General features: G+C 43.2%; 1 long non-coding RNA gene across 1 annotated transcript; it reads left to right on the plus strand.

The window, feature by feature from the left end:
* The first annotated feature begins 4,765 nt into the window (after nt 1-4,765).
* On the plus strand, nt 4,766-24,403 carry LOC112626634. The gene is made up of 2 exons (XR_003119927.1): nt 4,766-5,333; nt 22,276-24,403. It is a non-coding gene; the product is annotated as an uncharacterized LOC112626634 (long non-coding RNA).
* The last annotated feature ends 293 nt before the right edge of the window (nt 24,404-24,696 follow it).

Here is a 24,696-nt window from a genome sequence, read left to right on the forward strand (position 1 = left end):
GAACTCCTGACTTTGAGTGATCTGCCTGCCTCGGCCTTCCAAAGGGCTGGGATTACAGGTGGGAGCCACTGCACCTGGCCTTAATTTTTTTTTTTTTTTAAAAATGTGGAAAGCACAGATGAGAAAAGGTAAGAAAGATCTCACATAGTCCCATCTTCCTCTTATCGTTTTGGTGTGCTGCTTTGCTTTTTGCACAGATACTAGATGACAACAACAAGAATTTTATAGCATTATTTTCCCTTTTAAAAAACAGCTAGAAGGTTTAAAAAAGTTAAGTATTCTTTAGCATCATCATTTACAATAGAGTAAATGTGCTTATTTTGTAGATGTGCCATAATGTAACCAATTCCCAGTTTGGGACAATTAAATTTGTTGCTAATATTTTGATGTTAAAACAGCTTTACTCATGAACATTTTTTGTCTAAATCCTTGCCAACATTATCGGTGACTTCCTTAGTTTGCTGGGTAAGGATGTGCTCCCTTTGGTAAGTCATGCCTGCCTTTCCTCTGTTCACCGTCCAGATATGGCAGTCTGCAACGTTAGTATGCTCAGCAACTCATGGTGCCCGTGTGTGCCATCATCAGTACTCCAGCCCTTGTGGACTTCTGAAGGAGAGGATGCTGTGCTTCTCTTATAGGCCCAGTTCATTTTTTTCCACCTCTAGCTATGCAGAGATTTCCCATTTACACATTTTCAGTTTCAGGAGCAGACTCTCAGGATGCAGAAACACAGCTGGTATCATTATTGTTTTTCTGCATATTGATATTGGCAGTGTAATGTCATCCCTTTCCCTCACGCAATGCTTTAGACAGCGCTCTGGATGTCCAGCTTGGGAAAAGGCCACATGAGACATACAACAAAGATATTTAGTAGGTGATCTCTTTGCTCTGTCATTTCCTGGGGCTGCTATGGATCATGTATTATGTTTGGCACTTTACTGGCTTTTAAAATAAATGTAATCTTTAATGCAACCTGTCAGGTATATGTTTCTGATTTTATTAGAAGAATGGCTTAGAGAGGTTAAGTTAGTTTTTCTCAGCAAGAGTCTAAAGCCCAGCTTTTTGATGATTTCTTGTTGCCTTTACAGGTATTTAAACTGATCAGAGAGACAAGTTCTGCACAAATGAAAATTTAAAAACACTGTGTAAGGCATCTCTGCCAGACAGGCTTGTGCTCTGATGAAAGGAGGGAGAAAGTGTGGGCTGTGGCAGCCAGGAGGGTGTCTAATGATTATTATGCTTGGTATGCAGCACCTTCATGGGCCAAAGGGCGTTTCGTTACATGAGAGTTTTCTTTGGATAGAGGAAGTCCAGCAGGTTCACTTGAACCTGCAGAGACAAGGGAGAGCGGCATCCCGAGTCTGAACCCCAGCTGAACTGCAAGCCAGCTGATCAAGTACCGGCTCTAATCCTTACACCCAGCAGCGGCTGTCTATTTGGGGAATTTCCTGGGTTTAAGAACCCCAAGCATCTCAGCTACCAAGTGGGTTGGAAACACAAAGGTTGTCGTGACACTTGGGGGTATTTTTTTTTATAGTTGTATATGTCACAATTTCCTACTACCAGATCAAAGAGTCTGAGGGCCAAAGAATTCAGGTGGAGACTTCCCCACAGTACTCAGGGCATACTTGAGGGTCATCTTTCCAGTCTATATTTTTGTACTTTTGAGCCCACACTGTGACATTTAAGGTGAACAACAGCAAGATTCTCAAGTCCCCTGTATGTGCAACGTAAACCACGGAGCAAAAGCATCCCTTCTACATGCGACCAGGTAAAACATAAGGGACTCTAGACACTGTGTGTCTGTGCTTCTCCAGGGCTCATGAAAAAAATTGGCTCCAAAATTCAAAAGGAAAACACAAAATTAAAGTGAATAAATGTTTAATTTAATGCTTCCTCAAGATAACATCATAACATTGAGTTGATTTATCAGCTTTAGCTCATATATCAACATCACCACGGAATTATGCAAATTGAGGACATGGTTCTGATATATGCATGTTTCAGTTAACCCAGTACAGTAATCCTTTGGTATCCAAGGGAGATTGTTGCAGGACCCTGTCATGGATACCAAAGTTTATGGATGCTCAAGTCCCTTATATAAACGGTGTAGTACTGTGCTGTGCAGAATTGAGGACAGCCTGTATGGGTGCATTTTGAAATATCTAATTCAATGGTAGAGACGGGGAGGGAGTGAGGCGTTCAAAAGGAAGAGTGATGCTGCTTGGAATTAAAGTAAAAACAATGCAGGCCTCAAAAAGTCTTCATAACAACAGTGAAGATTGCTTCCTGAGAGTAGACAACAGCTCCAACCCAGTAATTCAGTTAATTTTTGCATTTATGAGAAATTTAGAATGTAGCATTCTTAATTAAAAATTCTTATTAAAAAATAAGAAAGGTAGCATAACATTTAGTTGGATTGGGACTCCAAACCGGGTAAGACAGTGCTCTTGTCAACAAAGATTCACACATTCCTCTCTTTCCAGCATCTTTTTTTTTTGAGATGGAGTCTCGTTCTGGTCACCCAGGCTGGAGTACAGTGACGCGGTCTCGGCTCACTGCAGCCTCCGCCTCCTGGGTTCAAGCGATTCTCCTGCCTCAGCCTCCCGAATAGCTGGGATTGCAGGCACCCACCACCACACCCGGCTAATTTTTTTATTTTTTAATAGAGACGGGATTTCACCATGTTGGCCAGGCTGATCTCGAACTCCTGACCTCAGGTGATCCGCCCGCCTCGGCCTCCTAAAGTGCTGGGATTACAGGCATGAGCCACCGTGCCAGGCCTTCTTCACTGACTTTTAACTCTAGGAATTTATTTAATTTCTTTGAGTGTCTGTCTGCTGGATTTTTGTCTGTGAAATGGAGACGAATACCCATCTTATAAGCATTAAATGAGATAATGTAATATAAGTTCTAGAAATGATGCTTAAGCTCTTCTCCATCTTCCCCCCCCAACAAAATGAAACAAAAATGATACGTATTATGGTTATAGAAGGATGAGGCTGAATTCATATATCATCCCAGAAAACCTGCCTCAAGATTTTAGAGTTTATTCCTCCCGAGGCAAAAGGCAGCGGATGGAGGTGCTTACAGCTGGCAGCATATAGCTATTTAAATTCTGGCTCCAAGCATCCGCTTTCCTGTTTCTGGAAAATGATACTAATGACCCCCAGGTGTCATAAAGGAGCCCTTAGGAATGCCGAAGTCGAGTTAATTGACTGGAACGGGATAATGTACTTGTTAGCAGAAACCAGCCAGGGCTGAGTTCCTTCTGTTTATTCCATTCGAGTCTAGCCCCAGTTAATGGATCCAGATAATTTTGGATTTCTTTAAACAGAATTGTCGCTAACGTTATGCAGCTTTTAACCTTTTACAAAAACTTCACAAACAGGTTGCTTACTCCTTAATACAACATGGGATGTGTGAAGAGTGCCCTTAACTCTTCTGGTCACCCTTATGCTTCCTCCCTTCAATCCATCCACCCCTTTTCAGCAGATGCTGGAGTGCCTGAAGGTATGCTCAGAGCCCACTCAGATGCCTGGGTCCACCCCACACTCCCAGGGAGCTCCCTTCTAATGGGAGGGAATCTCACACAAGGAAAGAGTTTTGATGTGGACCCCTTGAGAGGCAGAGTAATGCAGTGTACCAGGTTCAGAGATGTGGGGACAGGAAACCTCAATTCAAATCCTGGCTCTGACATTTTCTAGCTATGTGAACTCTGGCAAGTTTTGACTCTCTTGGAACCTCGGTTTCCTCATTTCTAATCTAAGAATAATAATAGTATCTGCTTTTTAGGGTTCTTAGGAGGATTAAATAAGAACATGTTTGTATGAACAGTGTCTGGTGTATAATAAGTGCTCAATAAATATTTGCTTTTAAAAACGTTATCTATAGTAGATGTTCAAACAAACCCTTTGGGAACTCAGCAAGATAAGCAACAAAAACTCTCAGGGGAGGTCAGGAAAGTGACTACATCTGCCTGGAAGCAAAATCCTTCGAGCTGATCTTTTCCCGTCCATGAGCACATGACCAAGGAAAGGAAGCTATATTTTTCTTGACTGCGAATTTGAATTTGCAGTTGCACGTTCCAAAGGCCTTGTGAGTTCTTTCCAGTTTGGGAAAAGGAACAGCTAAGGGCACCCATGGAAACACCTACTAATTGTATGACCTTAGGCAAGTCCCCCTAACCTCACCAAAGATAAAATTCCCCCATCAGTAAAATGGGAATCATAAAATGGAGATAATAATTCGGGCTACCTGCTATGATTGCTGTGGGATTAGGGGAATGATGCAGGTGATACTTTTAGCAGAGTGCCTGGTGCCTAGTAGGTGCCCATTAAAATTTAGCTATGACTGTTCCCTTTAGCTGACACACAGGACTGCCTTGAATGTTCACATTTCCAGAGACAGGTGCTCGGGAAGATTTCTCAGTGTTCCGCCTGCCAGGTCGGTGCTCACTGTAAACTGTCCGTTTACAGTTCAAAGAATCCCTTTGTTCAAAGGGTGAGCAAATCCAGGTCTCGTGTATCTGCAGCAATGAAACAAGGGAGTTTTCTCCCTGATCTTCACCCCAAAGGCAGAGTCTCTCTTTTTAAATGCCTGCACACATGTTATTTATTTATTTTTGGTTAACGTTTAAATTGAGGTTTTGGCTGAAACTCAGCCCGCGCGCACTTGAAAAGCCAACAGGCTCATTGGGCAGCCGACAAAGCTCTCGGGATTTCCCCGCGGGGCTGCGGAGAGTACAGACAGGAAGCCTGGGGACCCAGCGCCTGACCAGAACTTCCTCGGGGGAGGCTGCAGGGGAGCAGGCGCATCCTGCACAGAACGCTCTAGAGCGCCGCAGGCCAAAGCAGCAGCCTGCTCCCGACACGTGCTGCAAGAGGGTCCCGACCTGGGGGTCTGTACCCTGCACGCATGAGGAGGGAGGTGGAGGCTTTCCCCTCAGCCCCCCGGAGAGAAGCTGACCCTGCCAGGCTGGAACCTTCCATTCCGGCCCAGCCTCTTCCTCCCTCGCTGTGCCGAGGAGGGATCTAGAAGGGACTTTCCAGAGAGGGTTAGCGTGCAGGGTGTGGAAATGGAATAAAAGCATATGCAAATAGGTCTTAGCTGCCTTCCTCTACCCCAGCAAATAAGAGTCTTTCTCCAAGACGCTTGACCGCTCTTCCTTCCCTGGATGGCAGCAGCAGGGCCGATTGGAGTGGTAAACCCTGGGCCGGAAGCCATGCCAAAGGGGTGGGCAGGATGGACAGGAGACAGTAGCACAACGAGGAGGGGGAGAACGGAGGCTGAATTGGAAATGATAAAATAAAATGAAATTTTAGGAGCTCGCTGTGAGTATGAGCTGGGAAAAAATAATCATTGCAAGCTGATTTATTATGTACTTACCTTCTGTTTGAGAGGCAGCAGGCTTTTGTACAGTGGATTATTGCAGAGTAAATGGCACATTAAAGATATAATCAAGATGTTTAAGGCATATTGAAATGGCATTAGAATTAAAGTAGGTGAGAGACTTTTGTCATGGTCTAGAAATATAAAAATGTCAGTGACTTGGAGATATTTCCAGTGCTTTAGTAAAGATGCGGCTTCATTTCCAAAGGGGACATATTTTTAACCTTTTGTTATTTTCAGGGTGGGGTGGGATAGAGTGGGGTCAGGAAGTGGTTTAGAATCTCTATGGATGATAAAATAATATGCTTTTAACCCTGGAGTTGTAGACTGTGGTCTCTATTTAGGAAGTCATAAACTTTCTTGCAGTGACAACAGCATGAAAATATTGCACAGTAAATATGGTGCTCTTAGGAGGTTTCAGGGCTGGAGGATTATGGCCATTATTTTTGTTTATTGTGTTCCTATTCTCAATCTCAATTTTGTCTTGTATATTAAGAATTTTTTAAAATTTTTCTAACTTTTTTAAAGAATCTGTTACATACTGAACCTGACTTGTATACTAATTGGCAAACAGTGTCACTTTTCTTTCTTGATGCCTCGATGGGCTTAATTATTGTATTACTGTATTTTTTTGTCATTTGAGACCTTTATATTCAGTGTCCTTTCTTTCTTCCTTTTTTTTTTGAGATGGAGTCTGGCTCTGTCACCCAGGCTGGAGTGCAGTGGTACGATCTCGGCTCCCTGCAACCTCCACCTCCTGGGTCCAAGCGATTCTTGTTCCTCAGCCTCGAGAGTAGCTGGGATTACAGAAGCGTGCCATGACGCTGGCTAATTTTTGTATTTTTAGTAGAGACAGGGTAAACCCTGTCTTGCCATGTTGGCCAGGCTGGTCTCGAACTCCCAACCTCAGGTGATCTTCCCGCTTCGGCCTCCCAAAGTGCAGTGTCCTTTATTTCATTTGTGTGCCCCGGTTCTGCTCTGATTTTGCCCCAAACCCTTCTGAGTATAGCGCTCTGCTGACATTTTATCCCCGTTATTAATAATGGGCTTTTGGACATAACTTTTGGCTTATCTTTATTTGTTTTTGTTATTGTTTTTAAAATCATACTGCTGTCCTTATGCATGGTACTCCTTGGAACAGATAAGCAGCAGTACAAGAAGCTCTTTGAGAGAGAGAAAGTGGACTCTGATGGACTCTGGGGGTCATGCAGGTTGTTTGGAGTTGTTGGACTGTTAGCTTGTGGAGTGGGTGGTGTTTCATCTTCAGGATTCCATGAGGCCAGGCCTGGGATGGGATGAGGAGCTGACTGGATGGCCCCTGGTGATGCATTCCTGCGCCCTCTTCTCATGTCTGAATTCCTAGAGTCCCACTTTCTCCAAAGGCCCTGCGGGAATCAGACACATGCACTGCTTCAGTTGGGTATAGTTTTAGGTTCTCAGTGGAGGCCTTTAGGCTCAACCTGTAGTAAATATTTGTTTTCTCTGGCTGTCAGCAATCTTTAGTCTTGGGTGTGGTCCCTTAAAGCCAGCTTTTGGGCAATTTTTGAATTGCAGTGGGGATTCCTCCTTCCGATTGTTCTACAATCTGGCAAACGTTTCTTATTTTGTTTTGGGCTTCAGTCTTATTTAGTAACAAGAGAAAATCTTCTATTTTCAACAATAACTTACAAATTATTTTTATGACTTACACTTTGTAAAGCATTTTTGTCATTTCATGTAATTCTTTCATAAAATTTGTAAGGTTGGTAGAAACAGTATAATTAGCACATAATGGGAACTTATTAAATATTTGTTAAATGAATGAATTAAATCCATTTCACTGCTGAGAAAATTGAAACTCAAAGAGATCAAGTGATCTATTTAAGGCTCCACTTTCCAATAGGGACTCGCATCTGATTTTTCCCATTCCAGACTGACTCTGATATAATATCTTACGTACTATTTGTTACTCTTTCTCCAAGATCTTGGAAAGATCCTTTGATTCTCTAAGAAAAGATAATAGGACAATGCAAATGCGTGGATACACCATCAAAGGGGTGGCTGAGGGCTGTCTACCTCTTTGTATAGTTCTTTCCTAGGTTCCTGACTCTGCTAAAAACTTATATCCTTAAGGATATGACTATTTAGATACATTCCTTGTTGGAGATAAGAGCACAAGTTCATTGCTGAATCATGGTGTATATATACAAAAAAAAGAGTGTGCAAGTTCATGTTGAAAAAAATGACTATCTTGAATTTTTAATATTTTTTGGAAGTTTGAGCATAAAACTCTGCACATCTCAGGGGAAGTTAATTTCAGAGTTTTGGATGTGGAGCTGAATATTTTCTCTAGGTTTGTCTCTTGGGGTACTGGAGGGAGTCATGCGGTGCCGCCATTTTGGGGTAATCTTAGTGTGTAGCATTCAGTAGTCATCTGGCCTACAATCGTCATTATCAGCTGCCCCCACTGCTGGAGGAAATGTCACCCATATCAGTTCAGACATTAAAATAATAAGAAAAGAGCCAGTTGTTCTAACCAAACCAAGAATTAGGCTTAAGGTCACACCCATGTACCAATAACATCCATCAGCTTGCCAGAGACTTCCTTTAACCGGGGACACCAGGAACAGAGAGAAAGAAGAAAAATTTCCCTGTTAAATCTGAAGCTAATTAGAGAGGGATGCCAAATGGGTGTTCCCCACAAGGGCCTTTCCCTTTGACTTCTGTAACCCGAGATTCAGTTTTGGCTCTGGATTATCTCCCAGAAGAAAGCTGCAAAAACAACTCGGGTTACTTCTTTACTAAACTGATCCTCTTTGCTGCTCCAGTGTGCAATTGTATTGCCACACAGAGAGTCTCAAACCTGTCAGTCTTTTTTGCAGTTGTTTTTGTGTCTCATAGGACTTCCTCAAGTGAAGATTGTAAATATTTATTTTTATATTTACTTTTGAAACATCTATAGTTTTTGTTGCTATCACATTGTTCATTTGCATTTAGGTCCGTCATCCATCTGAAGTATATTTTTGTGTATGATATAAGACAGATCTGATGTTAATGTTTTCCTCTTTAGGTACTAGTTTTTCCCTCTACTTTTTTAAAAAAATAAAATGTTGGAATTAGGATCGTTTTAGATTTATAGAAGCATTGCATAGACAGTACAGAGAGTTCTCGTACACTCCGCTCTCCTGCTTTTTGATTTCTTCCTCTGCTTTGAAAGGATATTTTTACCTGGTCCTAAATTACAGCATGTACACAGATATCTTTCTAGAATCTCATTTTTATTCTATTGGTGATATGCTATTTCTGCTCCAATGTCACATGTTTAATTATTATTTCTAGAGATTTCATAGCTTTTGCTAGGAAACCTGAGCTCTCACAGGACTTTTAAGAGGTCAAATTCAGCCTTCAGGCAAGTGAAATAATATCAACCCTGTAGTTGTTGCTGCTGAGGTAACCGGCCAGGAAGTAACACAGCTGCTACACAGGGAAGGGAGGTGATCACTGGTCACCTGCCTTTTTCTCTGGGCACAAGTCTTGGACACAATAGCAAGGACCAGGCTTTGGAGTAGAGTTTCTTCACCTTAGCGCTATTAACGTTTTGGGACTGAAAGTTCTTTGCTATTGGGGAGTACTGACCTGTGCATTGTAAGACATTTATCAGCATCTCTGGCCTCAACCCACTAGATGTCCCCCAACTCATGACACCTTGAAATGACAGCCAACTCATGGCAATCAAAAATATTTTCAGACACTGCAAATATTCCTAGGAAGGTTAAGCCTCCAGGACCCTCCCCCTGCCCCTCCAGTTGAGAACCACTGCTCTGGAGCCAGCCTGAGTGTTAACCTTGGCTCTACTGTTTAGTAACTGTATGCCTTCATTTTGCCAATGAAAAATAGCCAAATTCTGTAAAATATTTGAAGAGATATATTCTGAGCCAAATTTGAGTGACCATGGCCTGTGACACAGCCCTCAGGAGGTCCTGAGAACATACGCCTAAGGTGGCCCAGGTGCCTATTGGTTTTATACATTTTAGGCAGGCATGAGACATCAATCAAATACATTTAAAAAATACACTGGTTTGGTCCAGAAAGGTGGGACAACTCAGAGTGGGGGCTTCCAGGCTGTAGGTAAATTTAAACATTTTCTGGTTAATGGTTGAGTTTGTCTAAATACCTGGGATCAACAGAAAGTAATGGCTGGATTAAGATGAAGGATTGTGGAACCCAAGTTCTTATTTGCAGAGGAAGCCTTTAAGTACTAGGCTTTACAGAAGATAGGTTGTAAAATTTCTCCTCTCCTTCTCTCCTTCTCTCCCTCTCTCCCTCTCTCCCTCTCTCCCTCTCCCCGTCTCCCCTTCTCCCCCTCTTCCCTTCTCCCCCTCTCCCCTTCTCCCCCTCTTTCCTTCTCCCCCTCTCCCCCTCTCCCCCTCTCCCTCTCCCGAGACAGAGTCCTGCTCTGCTGCCCAGGCTGGAGTGCAGTGGTGTGACCTCGGCTCACTGCAACCTCCACCTCCCAGGTTTAAGCGATTCTCCTGCCTCAGCCTCCGGAGTAGCTGGGACTACAGGTGGGCACCACCACACATGACTCATTTTTGTATTTTTAGCAGAGACAGGGTTTCACCATGTTGACCAGGCTGTTTTCGAACTCCTGACCTTAGATGATCTGCCCGCCTCAGCCTCCAAAAGTGCTAGGATTACAGGCAAGAGCCATGGTGCCCGGCCCATAAGATATTTCTTATCAGACTTACAGCCTGTGTTGATGTTAATGCCAGAGAGGTATAATGAGGCATGTTCGAACCCCACTTCCCATCATGGCCCAAAACAGTCTCTCAGGTTACATTTTAAAAGAGCTTTGGCTGAGGAGGAAGTCCATTCAGATGGTTGGGGTTGGATGGTGGGGCGGGGGGGGCTTCAAATTTTGTTTTTGGTTTACAATTTCCTCCTGTGTAAAATGCTAACAATAATAGTGCCTATTTCCTAGGATGTTCACGAAGGCCAAATGAGCTAATTAATCACACAAAATGCTCAGAACACTCTGGTAGGAAAGACCTGAGCTGAATGTTAACCATTACATTATTTTAAAAAATCCTTTACATTTGATCTCACTCCTGATTATCCCATAGACTTCCCATTTTTCCTACACCTCCATATCTTCTCCACCGTGGAGCAAATATGTTTAAATCACAACAATATGTACCAAAACATTACATGTCTGTGTTAATGAAATGGAACTCTATTTTCAGGGCTCAGTAACTGCTAATTAATCAACTCCCATCATAAACTCTTCTGAGCTGTGTGTGAATTTTATTTGCAGCTGCAGAACAGCAGTTCCAGTTAGTTAACAGGCCTTTAAGTGACAATCCACCTCTTTGGAGCAGGAGAAAGGCCCAGAAATGATTTTCTGAGCAAGGTGGTCATGACAGTGGGGATGATAAAAATCTGGATAAGGAGAAGACTGAGGATTTACTTGATTCATTAACTTGATGGCTTTGGGAACGCCGTGTTCATTTGCCGTTAAAACACACCATCATCTTGCAATTCAGAGGGGGATGGATGAAGACTCGCCTTCTAGCAATTCATGTTACTTAGTCACCCAGAAATTTTGTTTTGTTTTGTTTTGCTTTTTGTAGCAGCAGCTACTGTAAAACCAATACGTTTGTTATTAAGCTTGCCTGAGAGCCTTTCTCCCAGGAATGATTATTTCTAGTGCATAAGAGCTGGTTGAGGATGGCAGGTGTAGGCTATCTCTGCCTTTGTCCTGAAGGCTCAATTCCTTCTTCCAGTGAAACCAGAACTTGGTTTGACGAAGAGAAGGAAGTGCCTTGGACCGAGCGGTGGGGACTGTAGTCAGGCTCATTGGTTTGATGACCTTGGTGATGCTCACTTAATTCACTTAGTCAATACAGCAGAGTGGTTGGAAGCCTGAGTTCTGGAGGCAGCATGATTAAGTTGAAAACCTAGTTTCTTAACTTGCCAGCTCTGTGACCCTGGGAAAGCTGCCAAACCTTTCTGAGCCCAATTTTTCTCATTTATAAAATGAAGTTGATTGTAGTACCAACCTCACAGTTTTATTAGGAATTTTTAGTGAAAGAATTAATTTAGCCTCACACATAATAAGCATTTAATACATCTTAACTACAATGATAACTGTTATTATTCATTTGTGAGCTTTCCATGAGCCAGGCATTGTAAGGATAGAGAGGACACATTCAGGTCAAATAAGACATTTTGGGTTTCTGAAGAGTTTATTCCCTGGAGATTGGAAGGAGAGGATTGTTTCCACAGAGGTAAGCATCTAAGGCTGTGGACGTGGGGAGGGAATTGGAGAAGCTTTTTGGGAGGTGGTGACCTTTATGGAGGGACTTGTCCCCAGAGACTGGTACCTGAGTAACTACAAAGGGAATGGACCCCAGTCATTCCCTTTGTATGGGCAGAGCCCATTCACATAGATACAGAACGTCAAGACCATGGAAACAGGCGTGTGAAACTTAGAATATTCTCCCCAACCCCAAATAGAAAACAGTTACCAAGTTTGAAATGTATAGGCTGGAAGACCAGAGAGAAATGTATTGCCTGTTTCTGCTTAGTGAATCTAGCCCTGAGTTTCTGTGACTTTAGGCATGTTTTATGCTAGGCATCTGATTCCCAGCTGACTGGGGCCCAGAGCCTAGAGGTGCCCAGCACAAGGTGTATGGGTTGCAATTATTTGTTTGGCTATTTGCGGTTAGTAATGTTTCTTTTGCAGGAACTCACCTCATGGTTATAAGGGGAATTTGTTTTACAGAAAGGGCTAGCGAAGTTCAGTACTGGAGGATCACCTTACAGTTCCTTCTTGGCAAAAATCTGTTGACCCCAAAATGCTTCCATGCTTGCTCCAGCTTTCCTCCTAAGGCGGTGCAGAGATCTAAATGAGATAATTATGCAGACTATTTAAAAATTTTTTAAAAAATAAAGTGCTACGTTAGGTACTACATACTTTTTTTTTACAGCCAGCATATAAAGCAATTTGGATGTATCTCCTTTACATCTCTTGAGAATGAACTGAAAGACCAGGATTAATTTAGCTTTGAAAGGGTATTGAATTTGTAAAGTTGTACTAGGTAAGTCTCTCCTAAAAGCCTCGCATATTGAAAACCCATTCCTTTATTCTCACTCTGTATAGCAAGAGCAAAGTGCCACAGTAGTATTTTTTGGGGTGAGAGCTGGCAAAGTCATATTTACAACAACTTTTGGGTTCCTTTATAATTTTCCCTCATATGGTGAGAAAAATACATAAAAGGAAAGGGAGTGAATTCTTGAAAATGGAAGCAAATCGTTTCTCTGTCACAATGCGCTATGACCAAATGAGGTATGGGATTTCTTTTCATAGGGCAAGTTATACATTTGCCCAACAGAGTTACACAATAGGACTGTGTCTTAAAAGAGAATTCAGTTTTTTATTGATCTAATGCAACTACAGTTTTCCTGGGCTGTGCACTGGGGAAATGATAATAATGGATGGAGCAGCCATGCTGACAAATGTAAATGGTCAATGTTTAAAAGACCTTCATATTGCTCTTTTGTTTCCGTGTTTTCTGACTGCAAATCTCATGAAGTTGACAAAATGGCTCATAGCACAAAGTACGTCCTGGTAAATAGGAGGCAACTACTTTGCTGTGTTGCTCTGTCCTGTTCCCCATTCTGGCTGAGGAATGGCTCCGACTGTGCAGTTGAAGTTTATTTTGGCCTGGCTGCTTCAGTAGCACAGGAACAAACTAGTGCCTTATTGGAGATATAGATTCTGAGGAACTGGAGGTTCGAGGGTCTGGGTGACCAGGGACAGGTGGGGGTTGGGGGCAGTAAGGGGGCCAATGGCTTACCATTCAGATCGTCACCACCCTGATATCCAGCTTTCCGTGCAATGCAGTGACTGGGAGCTTGTGGGAGGTCATCTGAAAGATACTGTGGTCTTCCAAAACAGAATATGTCAGTCAGGCAGAGGATGGGAAGATGACTGAGGACGGGAGGGGAACTTTCAGAGGGCAGAGAGAAGGAGTGGTTAATCATAATAAAAGCATAGAACTTGTTATTATAAAATAATTACTCAAGAAGTGTTTTCTAATTGTCTACCAGGTACGATGCACTGCTGTTGTGGGACAGGGTTAAAAGAGGTGGAAAATGTGATATCTGCCTTTGAGAATTTCACAGTCTCACAGGACTTGCACCAGTGGGTGCAAGACCCCACAGGATAGCGTGTTAAATTGCGTGATCGGATGACAGATGTGTGGGATGATTTTTTACCCTCCTCCCAGCTGTTTTCCACACCCAACCAGAATATTTAAAAAATACAACCTGGATGACATTCCTTCCCTGTTTCCTCTGTCTTTAGTTAAGGTCAACTCCATATTTCTCAGCAAGGCCAACATGAATCAGCTCTTGCCTGCCTGGGCCTCCCTCTCCTCATGCCATCCCTGGTCTCGTTATTGACCTCAGTAGAGGGATCTCTCTCCGTCCTCACAAGAGTGCCTGGTCACATCCCATTTGTGACTGTTTAGACATTCCGTTCCCTGTGCCTGGGAGTCCCCTTTACCTGGTCTTCACCAGACCACTCTCTACTTATTCTTCAGGGTTTCTCCTTAAATGTCATTTCTTTCCAACTACCAAGTGCTTCCCAGAATCTTCAGCTTTTCCACCGGTCGCATTTATCACATTTGGACTCACTTGTTTGTGTGATTATCAGTGAGATTTCAGTCTCTCCTGTTTGGTGATCTCCATGGGCCATGCTGGTCTTGTCTGTGCTGCAACCCCAGGATCTGGCACAGGCCTGACACACACAGCAGGTGCTCTCTAAGTCCGTGATGGGTGAATGGATGAGCAAGGCGAGGTTCCACTGGGTCAGTACAGTTGTCCTTTCAAAGCACTTTGTTGCTCGTCCTGGATCTCTTGGTATGTTGAACTTAGCATCCTGTTTGTCTACCCTCACACACTCATAAGCTTCCAGAGGGCAGGGATTGAATCATCATCATCTTTTCATCTCTAGCACCTGGTTCACATAGGAACTTAGTGCAGGTTGTAGGATGAAGGAAAGAATAAACGAATGGAGCGGGCCTTATCTGGATTTTAAAGCTTGCCTGGGGAGGAGGGTGGAGAAAAAGTGAATTCAAGGATCCAAAGTAGCAGTGGGAGCTGGGATGCAAAACAAGAGTAGGGTTTTGTTTTGTTTTAAAGTTGAAAATCTGCATTAGAAAAATACCGGATAGTCACCAGACACAGCATGACAGGATGTACTCATGCTACAAAGATGGGAGGGTTGAGTGGGGGGAGGCTTGGAATTTCCCCAGCTGAACCTTATACCTTGAATGATGTCTGTCTCTCAGAGCTTGCGGCTCTCCTCAGGAGTTTTATCCATTCAACAAATTTTTATCAAGCACCTATTCCATGGGGAAGATATGCCTCCCCTCGAGGAGCATGAAAATTGGCCCTTAAGGGGTGAAAAAAAACTTACTCTCTTTATGTGTAAAGCACAAATATACACATAGTATATGTAGACATGTATCTGTAGTGTTAACACTTCATAGTAGGGGGATTAGGAAAAAAAATGTCTGAAAAGTTTCCTTAGAAGGATGATAATGAAAAAAAGATTGAGAAACGGACCTACTCTGTGCCAGGCATTCTTCTGGTTAAAGTGCCTACTCCCATGAAACTTTCGCTCTTACGAGGCAGAAAGGCAGTAAACAAATAAGTAACTATAACCGTGAACTAATGATAAATTCTGTGAGGTAGAAAAGCAGGCAAGAGGCTGGAACATTTGAGGAATGAGTGGGGCATGTCTGTGGTTCCTTTAGGTAGGGTAGGTGAGGGATGGACTCTGATGAGGTGACGTTTGAGAAGAGTCTGGAAGAAGTAAGAGGTGGACAGTGGAAATATTTTGGGAAAGGCCCTTCCAGGAAGAGGTAATAGCTTGGTGCAATTAAGAACAGCAAGGAGGCCAGGTGGGCAGGAGTGGATGGATGAGGGAAGGATGGTAGAAAAGGAGATTGGAGGTAGAGGCAGGGGCCGGATGACATGGGCCTTGTAGGCCATACTGAGGGGTTTGGGTTTTGTTCTCTGTGTGATGGAAAGCTGCTGGAGAGCTTTATGCAGGGCAGTGACATGATTTGATTTATCTCTCCTTTTTTATTTTTCGAGACGGAGTCCTGCTCTATCTCCCAGGCTGGAGTGCAAAGGCATGATCTCGGCTCACTGCAACCTCCACCTCCCAGGATCAAGCAGTTCTTCTTGCTTCAGCCTCCCGAGTAGCTGGGATTACAGGCACTCGCCATCATGCCCAGCTAATTTTTGTATTTTTGTAGAGACGGGGTTTCACCATGTTGGCCAGGCTGGTCTTGAACTCCTGACCTCAGGTAATCTGCCCGCCTCGCTTTCCCAAAGTGCTGGGATTACAAGCGTGAGCCACCGTGCCTGGCCTCTTTTTTTTTTCCTTTTGTGTGTGTACTTTAAGTTCTGGGATACATGTACAGAAGGCGCAGGTTTGTTACCTAGGTATACATGTGCCATGGTGATTTGCTGCACCCATCAACCTGTCATCTAGGTTTTAAGCCCCACATGCATTAGGTATTTCTCCGAATGCTCTCCCTCCCCTTGCCACCCACCCTCCGACAGGCCCTGGTATGTGATGTTCCCCTCCCTGTGTCCAATGTGTTCTCATTATTCAGCTCCTACTTATGAGTTATCTTTTAATAAGATCTCTCTTTCTGCTATTTGGAGGGTGGACTGCAGAGGCAGGAGTGGAATCAGGAGACCTCGCTGTTGCAGGTCTCCGAGGTGGGAGCTGATGGTGGCTTGGGTGAGGGTAAACAGTTAGATTCTAGGTGTGCTGTGAAGGCAGAGCTTGCCGAACCCGCAGAGGGATTAAAAAAAGCGTCTCCTTTCTACCAGCTGCTGGCCTCTCTTGTGAAGGCCAGGCTGAGTACATAGTTATCTAGCATTCTGCAGTTACCTATTTTTCATCTGTATATCTTGCCACCTTGTCTAGTCTTTGAATTCCTTTCGGGAAGAAACCATTTTTGTTTATGTCTCCAGGAGCCAGACAGTGGGGCCGAATGGTTAAAAGTGTTAGTGGTCTGTGTTAGGTTAATGTTTTAACTGCTTAGCCGCTGCTCTTCTTCCTCCTTCTCTTCTTTTTCCTTCTCCTCCTCCTCTTTTTTAATCAAGTGAGGACGGCAATGGTTTTTTTTTTTTATGGCTTTTGAGAGTGAAGTGAGATTTGCGTGAAAGTGCCTTGTTGGCTGATTGTGATGTCTCACGCCTATAATACCAGCACTTTGGGAGGCCGAGGTGGGTGGATTGCTTGAGCCCAGGAATTTGAGACCAGCCTGGGCTACATGGCAAAACCATCTAAGTTGGAGCACTTTTCCCCTTCCATGTCTTGGTTTTCCTTCATGTGAAAGAGAAGGCGACGCTTACTTAAAAAAGTGGAAACTCTCAAATAATTTACATTGTATTCTAAGTGTAAAAGGTCACGTCGAGGGTGATGGAGAAGCCATTACATGTCTCTTGAGGGAAGTGAGTGTCTCTAGTGAATCATTATGAGTAAACGGATTTGGTGCTGCAGCATGAGCAATACAAAACGTTTATGTAGTAATCACCAAATTGTGTGGATCCAACCAGAATAAAAAAAACGCCTGAGCTTTGGCTTAGGGCCATGACTGAACGGGAGCATGAAGCCTGGCATGGAACAGAAGGAATGAAAGGCATGGATGTAGCACAGCGATAGACATAAATAGATGCAAGTTTAAGCAGAGATGAAAATGCGTGGCTGCCGCTGTTTCCCTCTGCACTCACGGCAGGCTCAGAGCTGGAATTAGAACTCTGGCAGCAGAACTCCCAGAGCCTGTTGTCTAAGTGTTACACTTTGCTTTCTCCAGATATACCCAAATGTTACCCCAGAATCCTTCTACCAGTAGATTAATTCCCCCTGGCTTCATTAAGATAGTGGGGTTCAGGTTTATTTTACAGTTGCTGTTCATTTGTTCACCCACTCATTCATTTGTCCACAATTTAAACACTACTTTTGTGCATCTGCCTTATGCCAGGCACGGTTAGGTGCCAGGGATAAAACAATTGCGAATAAAACGTGAATAAAACAATCTCGGCTTGGGGCTACATTTAGTGGAAGCAACACTTCTTGTTTAGGACTATCAGTGGTGGGAGGACCCAGGGTTTGTGTGATTTGCCACAAACTTAATGGTGCCCTTTTCTGTACTGAACCAGAAAATCTTCTAATTGGTGAAGAAAATCAGCAACAATCTGAAAAAGAAAATATGGCTCCCTACACTTCACCCTGGACTGGAAATTGGGCCGCCTGCCATCATTTTCTGACCAAGCTGATTTAGCTATTTGACCTTGGGCCTCAATTATAACTCATGTTCAAGCAATGGTTTCTCATACATTAGTTTACTTTGCTCCTTCCAATACCTGATGGGTGAGAGAGGACCATTTCTAAGGAGGTCTCTGATGTGTAGAGAGGTTATATGACCTGTCTAGTTCTCACAGCTGGTAGGAGAAAAGCTAGGGCTAAAACCCAGTTCTAACTTCTGTCACCATTTTTTTTTTTGGAGACAGTCTCTGTCACCCAGGCTGGAGTGCAGTGGCATGATCTCAGCTCACTGCAACCTCCACCTCCCAGGTTCAAGCAATCCTCCTGCCTCAGCCTGTTGAGTAGCTGGGACTACAAGTGTGTGCTATCATGCTCAGCTAATTTTTGCATTTTTAGTAGACATGGGGTTTCACCATGTTGGCCAGGCTGGTCTCAAACTCCTGACCTTGTGATCCCCTCACCTTGGCCTCCCTGAGTGCTGGGATTACAGGCATGAGCCACCGTGCCCAGCCTATCACCTTGTTTTTATTATCTCATCATGTTGTCATCTTAATGTTTTTAACTTTTCAGTTTCCCCATCTTTAAAATAAGGAAATTAAACTGTGTGGTTTGTAAAAGTAAGTTCCCTCCCTCTCCTCTCTCCCTCCTTCCCCTCCTCTCTCCCTCCTTCCCCTCCCTTGTCTCCCTCTCTCCTTCCCTCCCTCCCTCTCTCCTTCCCTCTCTCCCTCTCTCCTTCCCTCCCTTCCCTCCCTTCGTTTTCTCGCTCCCTCCTGTTCCTGGACCAAAGTGAGGGTCAGGCTGCTATTTCTCGGGGCCCAATAACGAGATGCAGATGAACTGGGGAGGAAGATAATTTTTATTTCTGTAACTGGTTACAGGGAGAAGGCCAGGAAATTATCACTAGACCAACTCAAAATTACAAAGTTTTCTAAACTATATGTCTACATGTAAGTGTGCGTTCATCTAAAGACATTAGTGATTAATTTCTTTTAATCTGTAACTAAGGTCTGAGTCCTGAAGACCTTCCTTTAGAGCCTCAGTAAATTTACTTAATCTAAATGGGTCCACGGGCTGGGGTGGTTACTTATCTTGTCTCCTGCTAAATCAGGGAGGTTCAGGGAGTTCCTTTAGACCCCCAATAAACTTGTTTGTGGAGGCCTGGGGAGTTTCTTCAGACCCCCATTAAAACTTGTTTAATCCTAAATGGGTCCTGTTAAGAATTCCTTTGTTATTTTGTCATGCTTTAGTGTCCAGGCAAAACTTTTGGTGGGCTTTTGTTGCATTCCAGCCTTTGTATAAGGGCACTGGCTCAATCAGCTTTTAATGTCTACCCTAGTTAGTCAGTCAGTGCTGGGACAGTTGTGATGGAAGCCTTCGGTATTGAGACCTAGCCTCCCTCCCTTCCTCCCCTCCTTTCTCCTCCCCTCTCCACCTCCCTCCCTTTGTTCCTTCCTTCCGTCCTTCCATCCATCCTTCACTGGAGTTCCTACTATGATCAAGACATTATGCTAGAAGCTGGAAATAATGTTACACAAAACACATGCACAGACCCCATTAAGAAAGTTAAAAAGCCACCCAAAGAATGGGAGAAAATATTTGCAAATTATACATGTGGGACTTGTATCTAGGATATATAGAGAACCCTTACAACTCAATAATAAAAATACAAACAACTCAATTACAAAATTGACAAAAAAATCTGAATAGACATTTCTCCAGAGAAGCTATACAAATGGCCAGTAAGCACATGAAGAGATACTCAACATCGTTAGCCATCAGGGAAATGCAAATCAAAACCATAGTGAGATACCACTTCACACCTACTAGGATAACTATACTCAAAAGATAGACATTAACCAGTACTGGCAAGAGGTGGAGAAACTGGAACCCTCATACACTGCTGGTGGAATTGTAAAATAGTGTGGCCACTTTGGAAAACAGTCTGGCCATTCATCAAATGATAGCCATAGAGTTAACCTATGACACAGAAATTCCACACTTAGGTATACGTCTGTGAAAGGAAAATAGATCTCAGGACTCCCAAAATCACTAAGCCAAAGGGAAGTCAAACTGAAACTGTGTTAGGCAAACCTGCCTCCCATTTTATTCCTACGCAATCTAGCTACAAAGATAAAAAAGCTACATACCTCCCTCACAATTTGCCCACAAGGAAATTCCTTGTGGACAAAAGACAGAGAGAATTCAGTCATTCCTTGCTCATGTGAGACCAATGCATGCCTGATTGCTTCCTCCACCCTATTATTTCACTAAGCCAGACTAAGGCATAAGTGACTATTCCTCTACCCTCCTCTCACATGTAAATTGTGTATTCAGTAAAAGGCTAACCAGAGACCAAAACATGCAACAGTTTGTCTCACATCTACCTGTAATCTAGAAGCCCCCAACCTCACTTCTAGTTGTCCCACCTCTCCAGACTGAACCAGTGTACATCTTACACATATTGATTGATGTCTCATATTTCCCTATAATGTATAAAACCAAGCTGTGCCCCGAACACCTTGGGCACATGTTGTCAGGATCTTCTGAGGCTGTGTGACAGGCATGTGCTTAACCTTGGCAAAATAAACTTCCTAAATGGATTGAGATCTGTCTCAGATACTTTTGGGTTCACACATCCATGAGAAATGCAAACATATGTCCACACAAAGCTTGTACCTGAGTATTCATTCATAGAAGCATTATCAAATAGGCAAAAGGTAGCAACAACCCAAATGCCCATCAGCTGATGAATGGATACATAAAATGTGGTAGATCCTTACGATGGAATATTATTCATCCATAGGAAGGATGTACTGATACTCATTAAAACATGGCTATATCTTGAAAGCATTATCCTAAGTGAAATAAGTCAGTCACAAAAGGCCACTGATTATATGATTTCATTTATATAAGATGTCCAGCATATATATAGACAGAAAGTAGATCAGTGATTCCCCAGGGGTGAGGGAGGGGAATGGAGATTGACTGCTAATGGTTATGAGATCTATTTTTGGGATGATGAAAATGTTCTGGAATTGATTATGATGGTTGTACAACTCTGCAAATATACTAAAAAACCAATGCGTTTTTCACTTTAAGTAGGTGAATTGTCTGGTATGTGAGCTATAACTCAATAAGGCTATCATGTACTTATTTTATTTTATTATTATTTTTTGGAGATGGAGTCTCGCTTTGTCACCCAGGCTGGAGTGCCATTGTGCAATCTTAGCTCACTGCAACCTCTGCCTCCCAGGTTCAAGTGATTCTTCCGCCTCAGCCTCCCAAGTAGCTGGGACTACTGGTGTGTGCCACCACGCCTGGCTAATTTTTGTATTTTTATTAGAGACGGGGTTTCACCATGTTAGGTGAAACTTGAACTCCTGACCTCAGGTGATCCGCCTGCCTCAGCCTCCCAAAGTTCCGAGATTACAGGTGTGAGCCACCACACCTGGCCTATGTACATATTTAAAAAACACTAGCATTGTCTCTGTGCTTGTGGAAAACAGTCTTGTTGGAGAGATAATTTTAATCAAATAATTATACAAAATTATCTAACAATTACAAATTATAGTGAAGGAAAAGAATCTCATATTATGAAAGAGACTAGCTGGAGGCTAATGGGGGGGCGGTAGGTAAACATTCAAGTGCTCTTACAGAGATCCCCAAGTAACACTGGCTTAAATAAGGTAGATGTTCCATTCTTGCTGATCTATCAGTGCAGGTGTAAGCAATCTAGGGTGCATATGGAAGCCTCACCATTTTGGGGCTCTTCTGGCATGCTGCTCTGCTGTTCCCTGGGGGGCTGCACTCATCTGCATGGTCCACAGTGGCTGTCCACCATGCCTACAGTCCAAGCCTGAGAAGAGGGAGGGAAACAGTACAAAACTTGGCACTCCTGCTCATATTCAGCACTTTGTCACACCAGGTGAGGAAACAAAGTCAGATGTTCATCTGTTCAGATACCACTTAAGGGTTCTATTAGGAGAAGAGAATATATATTGGGCAAACAATTAGCAATCTCTGCCATAGATGGCCTCTCTGAGGAAGTGACATTGAAAGCAAGAACCTCGGGATAAGTTGATGTTAAAGAGACAAACGAGTTTTCCAGGCCAGGGGGATGGCATATGGAAGGGCCATGAGGCAGGAAAGGCCAGCTACCACATTTAATGATGCTTAATGATGTGCGTGTCTACTGTGCACATCCCCTCCAGATTTTTTTTTTGTTTTAACAGAGTCTCTGTGGCCCAGGCTGGAGAGCAGTGGTGCAATCATAGCTCACTGCATCTTCCAATTCCCAGGCTCAAGTGATCCTCCCACCACATGCCACAATGCATGGCTAATTTTTTGTTTCTAGTAGAGACAAAGTCTCTCCGTGTTGCGCAGGCTAGTCTTGAACTCCTGGGCTCAAGAGATCCACCCACGTCAGCATTCCAGACTGCTGACCTGGCCCCCTCCGATGTTTATAACTCATGAGTACCAGGACTAGGCCTGGTACTGGGAAGCAGCTGCATTGGATTTACCAGGCTTTTCACTCTTGTATTTTACAGGGCTGGGACAGGCCTGGACTGCAAGGAGGGGTCTTTGCACCATCTCTGAAAAGCCTATGTGTATCCTCAGCTTTGAGAACTGAATTCCATGGGTTGTGTCAGTGTCAGACCTGTGAAATTCAGTTCTTCAGCTGGGATATCTCTGTCGTCGTGGGCTTGAGGACACTGGAGAGAGTAGATCATGGAGAACTTCAGTCTGCTGAGGAGCTTGGAAGACTGGAGACAGAAGGCAGAGTCTCAGGCTCTGAAGGAATAAGGAGTGTGGGTTCCTGTGAGAAACACTCATTTGATTGTGAAAAGACTTGAGTTCTATGCTAAGCAGGGTTCCAAGTAGCTAAATGAATGATCTCAGCAAGTCTTTCTTGCTGCTGCTGCTGCTGCTGCTACTCGTTTACATTTATTGATTACTTAACGATGATTCAGGTACTGTCGTAAGTGCTTTACATGCTGTTATAGGAGACTCTTGGGAGAAATCTCTTTAATGAAGCTTGACACACATGGCATTGCCATGCAATGATTTTTTTCCCCCTCTTCACGGAATCAGAGGGAATAACAGAATGTGACAATGATTCTTTAGCATGGACTGCTGAGGCTTCTGGTTCCTTTTTAAGATCTGTGGTGAAAGAAGATGAGAAACATGGGTATGCCCTTCTTTTCATCCCCCTCTTCCTTTATTTGAATCTTTACTTCCTTCTATAAATATATTAGGGCTACATTGTCCCCTTGTATTTCAAACAAGGCAAAAAGAGGTTGTAATTAGACTTTACTGCAATCCTCAGTTTCTCCACGGAACAGGAATGCAAATGTTTTGAAGGCCTCTCTATTTGCTGACATGGTCAGCTGGGTGCCGTGGGCCAAGTCCTTCTGTTGCCCTCCTCTGTCACCAAGTAAGCTAGGTCCATTCTGAGGCTCAGGTTTGCTGTGATGATGACCACTTTTAGGCAGAAAGTTAGAGGTCTCACGAGTGCTATATAGACTTTATCAGGCTTTAGATTTGATGGGGAATAAGGAATGTGACTTGTCTTTTGGGAACTGATTTTTGATTCATCATTGTCTCTTGGTGTCCTGGAATTTCCATGTTATTACAGTCTACTGAACGAAAGAGTAACCTGTGCCAGAGGAGAGGCGAGTGAAAGACTCCACAGCATGCTCATTCTCAGTCTGTCTTCTCAGTGCCACCGAGGTTTACTGAGTACCCACTATGTGCTGAGCACTGTGCTCAGGGCTTTGTATGCATGATCTCAGTGAATCTCACCAAGCCTCATCTGGAAAATGGGGACAAATTAACAACAGGATGGCAAATTAAAAAACACGTAACCACGTTCTACAGATGCAAAGGGGTGCTTGGTTATTATGAAGGCCCCCCGGCAAGCGTGTGGGACATGGGTGTGTTCTCTGGGCTGTACTGATCAGATCAAGGACCTCCCCCACCCTTCTCACATTCTGCCCACTTCCGCCCTTTGCTTATCAGACCCTTAGCCAGTGACTCATTCTAGAACCAGAACCTTGGTGAAATCTCAACTGAGACCAGAGATCGGTGTCTTCAATCCTAGACTGATGGAGAAAATCCAGAATGTATACTAGAAGTTCCAAGTGCTCTGGGTTTCACCTCGTCTGTGCTGTAGACACTGACTTTGGCTCAGAACTCCGATTTAGTACAAAAGGCTCATTTTAATTTCAGGGGCACTATTCCTGAAGCAAACCTAATAAATGAAATATGGAATTCGCAGATACACACACACATTAAAAAATTAACCTGGTGTATCTGTGAAGAGTAGGCAGAAATTCACTGTATAAAAGAATGCTTCATTTTATAAAGAGTTTGTGTTAAGATTCCATTAGATAGTACATTTCTCAAAGATTTTTGAGGTTGTATTTGCTTTATCAAAACTTGGTTTATGTAAGTGGAAAAAGCATGTTGCAAAATAACTTGGTGTCTATGATTCAGTTTATGTAAAATAATAAGTGCATGTAGGAATACTTGTGTTGAACGATGTACATTGATTTGTTGACAATGATTATCTCTGAGATGGTGGGATTTGAGATGTGTTTTTCTTTTTTTTTGTATTTTTCTCTGTTGTTTGACTTAGAACATGTTTAGTTACAATAATAAAGTTATTGAAGACAATATAACACCCAATTGTGATGAGTCCAGACAGTACTCATGCTGTGCATTTCTTAGACAGTATGTTGTACAGGTGGGTCATGGAGGAGTGGAGAGAGAGCCCTGATTTGTTGTCCCATGAAGAAGAGAGGCACAGGATAATATGTAGTGTGATTCTTTCTTTTTTTTTGCAAGAGGAGAAATGTGTGTGTGTCCATGTAAGTGTATAGATGTCCAGTGGGTAGTGGGTGTTAAGATTGCAAGTGATTTTTTTCCTCTCTTCCTTAATTATGCTTTTCTGCCTAAATAAAAAAAGA

This window comes from Theropithecus gelada, chromosome 6 (genome assembly GCF_003255815.1).
Source record: "Theropithecus gelada isolate Dixy chromosome 6, Tgel_1.0, whole genome shotgun sequence".
Classification (NCBI taxonomy): Eukaryota; Metazoa; Chordata; class Mammalia; order Primates; family Cercopithecidae; genus Theropithecus; species Theropithecus gelada.